The 10419-nt window shown below is 39.9% G+C and overlaps 1 pseudogene; it reads left to right on the plus strand.

Annotated features, from left to right (window-relative positions):
• Positions 1 to 4065: 4065 nt before the first annotated feature.
• The window catches only part of LOC140925571 (metabotropic glutamate receptor 3-like), a 19016-nt pseudogene continuing 12662 nt past the window's right edge, over positions 4066 to 10419 (plus strand).

Below are 10419 nucleotides of genomic sequence, written 5' to 3' on the forward strand. Positions count from 1 at the left end.
ACTCTGCCCAGACTATCCTGCAACTTAAGAAGATCTTCAGTCGACATGGGATTCCAGACATCTTATTTAGCGACAATGGCCCCCAGTTTGATTCACACGAGTTCACTAACTTTTCCACAGACTGGCAGTTTCAACACATAACATCGTCTCCAAGATACCCCCAGTCCAACGGTGAAGTGGAAAGGGCGGTCCAAACTATGAAGGCGGTCTTGAATAAGAGTAATGACGAATACTTGGCTCTCCTGAATTACAGAGATACTCCATTGCACCACGGTTACTCTCCAGCACAATTGAGCATGGGTCGGAAACTTCGTACAAGAGTCCCCTGTCACCCGGAGGAGCTAAAGCCAGAGACCCCAGACCGTGATCACATCAGAAGGAAAGAGAAGGAGTACGGAGCTAAGATGAAATTCGATTATGACCATAGACACAAAGTAGTAGAGGGAAAGGAACTGTCACCCGGTGACCGCATTTGGATCCCCGATTTAAAAGAGGAAGGAACAGTGATTAAGCCACACGAGAGTCCAAGATCTGTAATCATACAGACCCAAAACGGACAAGTGAGAAGAAACCGCCGGATGACAAGAAGAGTTCTGGTGGGAAGTTCTCCGGTCCCACCCCAGAATGAAGACTATGAGAATCATGAGCCGATACCAACAAGAGAGAGGAACCCAGACGTATCCTCAGCTCCTGGAGCCAGCCAAGAAGATTATGTAGAACTACCTGTCCCTGGGGACCAACCAGCAGTGGACAAGCCCTTGCAGCCTGAACCGATGCTGACACGCCTTAGACCTAGAGGAGCTCTAAGAAGACCGGACAGACTTATCGAACAATGCTAAGATTAGTTTCACTTTAGGACACTGGAGAACTGCGTTGTCCTTATTGACATTTAGTTAACTTAAAAAAAAAAAAGGAAGATGTAGTAACATGAAGTACTAACTGACCGCTGACGGGCGGTAGAGCTGTCATTCGAGAGAGCTGTATGAATCTATCGTATTAAAGTATGTTGTGTTGATGCTGTCGTCTCTGTACCTCTTCGGACTCAACACTTTGGGGGGCTCAGACATAAGCGGTCAATCGATATTGAATCGATATTGAATAATTGAATCGCAACAAGCTCTAATTTAATGAAGTTCCAGATTGCTTGTTAGCTTAATTGGTAGAGCGCTTCACCGGTATCGCAGAGGTCACAGAAGGATTCGAATCCCGTACAAGCCTGAATTTTTTTTTTTTAAACTTTCTTTTCGCAACTGCAAAAATTGCGTATGTAACTGTGATGATCTTCCTTCAATTAATTAGAAGTTCATGAAGTAAGAAGTTGCGTGAAAAACAGTTGTAATTAAATGACTAAATGGCCAGGGATAATTTGAATGACAAACGTACATAATTAAATGACAAACGGACATAATTAAATGACAAGCAGACATAATTGAATCTGCACAGTGAATAGTATTTTTGATCTGAAAACTGCTTCATATCCTACTGCTATTGGAGCAGATGTTTGATCTTACTGATTGCACTGGCCGAAATGACTTTTCCGACTGATTTCTTTCTAACCGTTAAATTGATCTTCGTACAGAGCACGAGCTTCCTGAGCTTTAAAGCAGGTGTACCTCGCATTGTCTCCTCTGCAGCTATTACATCATTCACGCCAGGGGCATTAGCTTCTACTTCAAGATCAGGAATGAACACTCCTAGGGCTTTACAAAGGATAGGGTATTAAGAGCTGCATCAACGAGGAGATAAGCTCAAACGGCTCTTGCGATTGCTTTCGCAGTAAGAATGCGCTCAACTGCAGTTGGTGCATAAATCAATTCCAGAAGTTCCTTTAGCCCAGATTCTTTCATTAGGTGCCCAATGCTACCAATGAAACTCATCTCCGTGTGAAAACTTCCAAGACGGAGAACTACCTGACGGAGACCGCTATTCGGAGGCTCAGACTCTATAATCATCAACACCTTCCATAATATCTTCTATAATCATCAACACCTTCCAACACAGTGGCTGATCAAAGGTAATGAGGTCTACATGTGGCGTTACTTGAGCTCATGTTTATCATTAGAAGAAAGACTACCGATGATTGACTAGGAAACTGCCTCGATGAGCGAATTGCATCATGACAGACCAGGTCGGTCTTGATACACTAAACGGGAGTGATGTTTTCCAAAGTACATCTGGATTAGTTAAAATTATGTAATGTTATTATCAGTTCCCTATAAGAAAAAAATGCTAAATTTCTTTCTTACTCAGAAGACTTACATGTACAATAGTGAAGCAGAAAATAACGACAATTTTTAAATAAAATTATACTTATCCACTTTGCTTCATTAAAACATTTTTAAGTGTGTTTCTTGTTATTTTATAGTTTTCTTTTGACAAGATTTCAACAAAGAAGCTGAAATTTGATTCTGACCTAATATGAAAATTGAGCCTGCAGTGCAGCCTACCAGCGGTACTCATTTTAAGCGTTGTTGATTAACCTAAACAAACTTCCCCATCAATCAAACCACTTCTTTTGTTTAGTTTTAACCGTTAAAAGAGCGAAAGGTAGTTTCTTTATTATTAGCCTCGCTTTCATATTGAAAGATTTCTTTCTGATTTTTATCACTTTCCCACTATCTTCTTGCTCTAGACTTTTACTATGTTAGAGAGGGAACCTTACTTGTTACAAAACGGCAAAAATAAGTTCTGTTGCCAAAAATCATACATTCCCTACTTCTATAATACCGACACCTCTGTAAAGCGGATACTTGGTTCTGTCCCTTTGGTGTCTTTATTAAAGAAGTTTGACTGTCGTGTGAATATAGCCCCACACAATCAGCTGTTATTCCAATAAAGCTGAGTGTCCCATAAGGCACGTTCTTCTACAGTTAAACCTCTCCACAATGGCCACCTTAGGGACAGAAGAAAGTAGCCATTGTAGAGAGCTTTAAACAAGAGTCAATGTATGGACTGTCGGCCAAAAAATTGGCCGTTGTAGGGAGGTGGTCGTTACTGGAGGTTCGACTGTGTACATAATCCAACCTTTGTGTTTACGTGAAGGTTTAAGTATGTTCATAAAAATGCTCCAGATTTGTTGAGGAATTATTTTATCAAGTGATCACTAGGAGTAAAGGTTTAATTCCTAAGGTACGTACAGAATCTGCAAAGAAAGGCTGCAATTTCATACTGTAATCCAAGCTTTTAGTAATTTGCCACCTCATTTGAAAGCTGGTAATTAAAAAGTTAGAGGGTTTTAAAACCAAGTTTATATAGTTTTCAGTTTTTATTGTGAGACATTAAACATTTCGTTTAGATTTACTGATTGCTGTGACCTGTATTAGGAGTAAACTCCACGAACGGCAACCTTATCTACAATGGCCACCTTTCTACAACCGCCGCTTTCTTCTGTCACCAAGGTGGTCATTGTGGAGAGGTTCAACTGTATGCATATTTCACAGGATAAATTTAAATTAATACATCGAAGGGGGCCGAAACATATGAGAAGGAACATTTAAAGTAAACTAAAGTATTTTCTTGTAATATAAACTTGCAATATCAAAGACAAACTCCTTGGTGAGAATTTTCGTGAATAATCTAACTAAAATCACATATAAAAACTTGCCTGATCTGGCTCGTCTAAACAGGTTCTTATATTTTTCCGAGAAATAAAATGACAAACTCCTGCTAGCCGGTTCTTAAACCACTTGGTTATTACTGTATTCGACGAATTAACACCCGGGCACCTGCTGATATGCTTAAAATACTCAATGAAAAATTTCAAAAATCTTTTCTTTCGTATTCTTTGGTATTTGGGCACTAGAGAAAGAATCATACAACAGAAAAACCTTCTGCGTTGCCTTTTCGGAGTACATCCCACGACGAGACTATCATGATAAGATCAAACAAACGGTTGCTAAGATTAAGCTCAGGTCTAATATCGGAGTGATCGTCGTCTGGCTAGCAAGCGCTTATGGTAGAGAGTTTTTTCGAGAGGCAACGAGTAAAAACCTTGTAGAAAAGACTTGGATACTCAGCGACGCATTGACCTCTGAAGAAGCTGTGCTACTTGACCCTAACTTCGCAATGCTTAATGGCTCCTTAGGAATACAGCCACATGACTATCCAGTACCCGACTTTGAAGAGCATCTTAAGATTATCACCCCTGCAAAAACGCTTGAGAGAGGCAGAGAGTGGTGGGAGGAATTCTGGAGATTAGAATTTAACTGCTCAGCAGTTGATCTGGGACGAATTCCAACTTGCGAATCAAATCTAACGCTACACAATGCCCTAAAAAAGATCAGGAACTCTTTCGTGTCGTATGACATTGACGCTGTTTACGCTATTGCGCACGCTCTGGATAACATTAACCACAATTTAGTTACGAATAGAGATAGTTCTTCCTGGAAACAGCCGATTGTTAAGGGACGTGATCTACAGAAGTATCTCCGAAATGTTTGTTTTGATGGTTTAACTGGCAAAGTTCAGTTTGACAAGTTTGGTGATCCTTTATCTGCTTCATACGACATTATTAACTTTCGAAGTAGATCAGCCACAGAAGGAGCTCGTAAAAAGATTCGGATTGGAGTCTGGGATAGAGAAGGTACGCCTAGACTCAATTTAAATGTCTCGGGATTACAATGGAAAAGCCTCTCGACTCAGTTTTCGTTCTGTTCCTCAGAGTGCTTGCCTGGCACCAGAAAAGAAATCACCGAGCCATGCTGTTGGGAATGTAAAAAGTGTCTACCTGGAACTATCAGCACCGACATTGGATCCACCACCTGTACAAAGTGTGAGCCAGAGACAAAGTCAAATGAAGGGCACACTGGGTGTGAGAAGTTACCTATTGTCAACATCACCTTCACAACCGCCACTGGAATAACTATTACATTGGTGGCTTCCGTTGGAATTATCCTCACATTGTTAGTCTGCGGCACTTGGGTCAAGTTTTACAATACCCCAATCGTGAAGGCTTCCAGCAGGGAAATCTCTCTTATCTTGCTGTTTGGCATTTCAGCAGTTTTTATTTTAGCCGTCCTTGAACTTGCAGAGCCCAGCAAATCACTTTGTAGAGCAGCGACATTCTGGCGTTATTTTGCTCTCAATATTTGTATTACGGTGCTCTTTTTGAAAACCATGCGAATCGCAAGCGTTTTTGAGGTTGATAAAGTTGCGCAGTTATTTGCACCGTGTTACAAAAACCTAAAAACGCAAATCGTCTTCCTTTTTGTTATGAATTTAACTGCCCTCTCTCTGTTGGCCCTGTGGATCGTTCTGGATCCTCCAAGGCGTAAAAACATCATCCGCTCAGATGATTACATCTTTCTTGTGTGCAAACCTTTCGACACAAACATTGGCCTTGCACTGTTCATCACAGTCTGTAGTTACACCTTAATTGTGGCTCTCTTGTGTACATATTACGCTTTCAAAGCAAGAGGAATTCCCGAGAACTTTAACGAAACAAAATACATAGGATTCTCTATGTACGTTCTACTTTTGTCATCAATAGCATATTACCCTGTGGCGTTTGCTTTTGACAGCTGGTACGTAACACTCGTATCATGTACTACGGCGTTAATAACTTCGTTTGGCTTGTTGGGCTGCATGTTCGGACCAAAACTCTTCATTCTTCTCTTCCGTCCCCAGCAAAACTCCATGCAAAGCGTCAGGTCGCAGGTGATGAATTTCGCATTTAATAACGTAACGGCAACAAGAGTTTTCCCTGCTCCGATCAATGAGGGAGTGCCCAACGTTGCTCTGGAGTGAAACAGCAAGAAGGACTGTACAGGTGAACTTTGACAAGTTACAATTCTCCAGTTTGTCAACCAGCTATTCTTTTAGCGAATAAACAAGGGAAAAGAAGAATTTAAACAAATTCCTTCAGGACCTGTTTTTATGTTTGCTAACCTGAGTGAACTTATAGACAGAAAAACGAACATTAACAACCGAACGAGGCCCAGCCGGGGTATTGACAGGTAGCCCCACATGTAATTAAACACAGGGAACAGAGGTATACGGAGTGTACCATGAAAATGCAGAAGTGGCAAATTTGGGGAATGGTTTCTGACACTATGGTCAGTTAGCTTGTTAAGGGTGAACGCTTTTAAATACAAGTTTCCTTAATACATGATTGACTGAAGGTAGGTAGGAATCATACAGATTTGTGGATACAATATAATGTTTTCCTCAAAAATGTATAAATGTACAGTGTATAATTTGTTTCTGTACAAACCACACAAGGACGGTGACGATAATTCAAAGCGTAGTGCCTTCGTGCATCTTAAGACCGCCACTCCTTTTTGGCTATAAACAAACAACTTCCAAATATGCGCATAAAATTTATAAAGATGGCAAAATAATAATTGGTGGACTCCTTAAAACCCACTATTCTGAAACTGGTAATCAATGTAACAGGATTTCTACAACAGATCTTGGCAATGAAAAGGCTATGATCTATGCCATAGAGAGAATGAACACGAATTTCACTCTTGTTCCGAACGTGCCAATCGGTTACGAGTTAAGAGACTACTGTTAGAGCGGTGCATTGGTCTTGCAAATAGCCTATGAACTAATGCGTGATAATTATCCAGGTCTAATCAAAAAGGCCAGCTTTTTTCGAACAGCTGTGTCACGAAAAACAAAAACAAGGTAATCTCAGCACTTCTTGCACCTTTCAATACTGGAGGTGCGGTACTAGTAGGTGGCCCTTCGTCAAATTTTTTATATTCCCGCCATAAGCCCCACTGCAAAGAGCATACAGCTTAGTTCAAACGTCCAAGAACACCTCTCCAGAACAGTTCCACGAGACATCTGCCAAGTTGGGGCAGTGGCAGACATCATAGAATTCTTCAACTGGAGATACGTGGCGGCGGTGCGTTTGGATGATTCTTATGAATAGAAAAAAAAAACAGACACCTTTCGCCTTACCTTTTCTGAGTATATCCCGCAGCTAGACTACAAAGATAAAATCAGTCAAACTGTCCTAAAATGAAAGTCTGAAATCGCAGTGAGCATCGTTTGGCTTTCTGGCATTTACGGAAGTGCGAATTTTGCAAAAGCAACTGCTCAAAAACTCAATGAACAGACTTGGATACTATTTCTAGCATCTAACAGTGGTGTGCCGGTCTGCTCAGCATACTCTTCCCTAGTTGAGAGTGATGATCGCTGCGGTAATCTTTTCACAACAGGACTGGGCATGTAGAAGCTATAATATTGGCTATTCAAAGCATAAACAAGAATCCCGTTTTTCTTTCAAACGTGACACTCGGCTATGACATACGAAACTACTGTTTAAGCACGAACGTGGCCGTGAAAATAGCCTACGACTTCATGCAAGATAATTTTGTAACAGACGGTACCATGCAAACAGATGCAAGCCAATTAACCCTACCAAATTCAGACTTCTTAATTCCTAGGTTCCATACCGCCAAATATGGCAGACACTCTATTAGATACCTTTGACCATTTTTATGGTCCAAATTGTCAAAAAAGGACAGAGACCTAACCACATTATCGGCTTTCAAAACGAGTATTCGGAAAAAAGACCTTTCCTAGCTGAGAACAGATGTTTAAATTGTAACTTGTGTAATATTTGAGACCGTACTTGTTAATTTACTTTTAGATTAATTAGATTGTGGACTATTTTATTGTTATTATTATTACTTATTTATTTATTCATTTTTATATGTAATATTTTAACGTTATTAATGTAATCTTACAGTGAATGTTTATTGTAAATATTATCAAATGTAATCTTAAGCTTATTAAATAGATTTTATTTACTAGGTGTCCCCGATTAGAAGGCTACTTGTGGCCAGCTTGAAGATTTTGACACGTTAATAAAGTTGTTCATTCATTCATTCATTCATTCTCAGTGCTTATTGGTCCTGAAACAATCCGCCAGCGCACGTTCTGGTTGGAAGCTTTCTTCAATTCGTTTATATTCTTACCATCAACTCATCTGCCACAAGCGTAGACTTAGTTTAAAATAGCGGGAAAACGTCTCCAGGACACTTCCGCCGAACATCTTTCATCAGGAATGAAGAGACACTCATTAAATGGGGAGTGGAAGGCAAAATTAGTTATCTCCGTCTGTTTCTTTTCCTCAGGCGTTCGTGCCCACAAATAAGCTAACAGGAATTTCCAATTAAGGCAAAAAAAAGCAGGTGGAGATAGCAAATTTTGCATAACTAAGAAAATTCATGTGGGATAAGACATTGAAAAGCGAATTTGTATTTAATTGCCTAATTGAACGTTGCAACACATTTTACAACGACTCATATGTTTAAGGTGCTTACTTACCCCATTTCAAAAAGCATTTTTTGTAACTCAACAATTACGACTTAATTTCGATCTAGAAGTCATATGTCACTGTACAATTTAGAAGTAAAAAAATTGTCCATGGAAAAAGGACGGGTTCCTTTTATATCTCTGCTGGCAGTCATCTTAAGATAAGCAATCCAGTCTAAATTCACTTAAAGAAGCTCTTCGAGAAATTACTGCCAGTTTAAAAACAGAGATAGTCGCTCCAAGAGAAACGTCAAGGTAAGATATGTGAGTGCTTGCGATGCCTTTGGAAACATCCTTAGTGTGCTACAGCATTGACACCAAAACCAGTCAAAACCAATGCTTCTTTTGTAGCTTGACATGATACAGCGCGATGCACAAGACTGAGAGTACGCTTTTGTATAGTGCCTAATTTAAATGATAAGTTTTGCTGCTTTAGATAAAAACACCATTTACAGTGAGTCTACATTTTAGCACAAAAATTGGATAGCGATTGATCCTTTTTAAAGTAATGGTTTGCTGTTTGTGCTCGAGAAACTATTCCAGATGGAAAGTGAGTCCTCTTTATCAAATACTGCCAGCCTGCTGCCTCCTTTTCACAATTTTTTCTTAATCATGACTAATAAATGACTTTGGAAAGATACTCACTTCAAAAAAGATTGTCATATGTAAAATTTAGTGTTTCATGACGAGCTTTCTTAAACGACTCAAACTATTCGTGTCCAGCAGGTCGTGGGAATGATTGGTGCTTAGTCTTGAGTTATAGAGTCAACCAGCAACATTAAGCAAGTATATATACAAACATAAAAACCGGTTAGATTATCAGTTCTCTCGATAAAATTAAGAGATTGTTGCTGACGTATTACTAGGTGGCTACCTCACAACGTAATTTGTTTCAGGCGGCAAGAATAAAGATGACAACTTAGACAAGAAAAATGGTTTTCTGCGGACACTTTTACGTCTGTCAAGAGCAATCCTCCAAGGTCGGTCGGGTCCAAGCCCATTTCAGTGCTAATAGGCCCCTCTAGACTCTAGCTGTGCGTCATTGGTAGCAAGCTTACTAAAGGTCGCTGGGATTCCTGCCATTAGTTCAACTGCAACAAGCATAGAATTGAGTTCCCAATTTTACAATGACTTTTTCAGGCCAGCCCCTTCTGCTAAGTGGCTAGTAAAGGCTATGGCAGACATAATAGAGCTCTTTAACTGGACATACGTGGCGGCTGTCGCTTTGGATGACTCTTATGGACAGAATGGAATTTTGGCGTTGGAGAAAGAAGCTTACAACAGGAAAACGTCCTGCATTGCCCTTTATGAGCTAATTCCACGACTAGACTACCACGAAAACCTAAAACAGACATTTTTTTAAAATCAAGATGCACCGTAGAATAGGGGTGATCATTATTAATGGCAAATATCTGGAAACTTTCTCCATTGCGGCAACCGAAAAAGACTTACAAGGAAAGACCTTGATACTAGGCGACGGAAACACCATCGAAGAAACATTTCCGTTACTCCCGCGCTTCTTGATTCTCTCCACTAAAGGAGTTAAATTAACCCCACTAGAGGAGTTACTATAACTTCTTGAAAATTACTGTGCAGTTGTTTGCACCATGTTATAAAAACCTAAAAACGCAAAGAGTCTTCCTTTCTGTTATGAAATTTACTCCCCTCTCTTTGCGATAGGTTTGAACCCATAAGTTTCATAAGTAGGTTGAGTATGATCGTCCGGGTAACGTAGTCCTGAATAGGACTGTTGCTGACAGTAACCGACATTTCGACAACATGTGCGGTAGTTATCTTCAGAGTCAAAGTGAGTTGTATCACGTCAGTTGATGGTATTAAACTCTGGTTATTAACCTGATTGGTCAATTATAGCGACATTCGTTGTATAGTGCTGTGCGATTTGCAACTCTTGGGTCTTTCCGTTCCGTCAATCATCTTAGCGGACCTCTTAGGAAACACATGTTTACTTGTAAGAGTTCAAAAGGTCATGGTTTGTGATTCGTGATTGGTAGATTTCGATCCGTTTTATTTCTTTGGTATTTCAAGGTTGATTGCTTTGTGATCATCCTGTTTCTGGCAATAATCGACTTGTTTAAGTCTGCCTAGCAGATTTTTCTGATCTTTCTTATTCTTGTCACTTGCAAGAATAGA

This window comes from Porites lutea, chromosome 2 (genome assembly GCF_958299795.1).
Source record: "Porites lutea chromosome 2, jaPorLute2.1, whole genome shotgun sequence".
In the NCBI taxonomy this organism is placed as follows: domain Eukaryota; kingdom Metazoa; phylum Cnidaria; class Anthozoa; order Scleractinia; family Poritidae; genus Porites; species Porites lutea.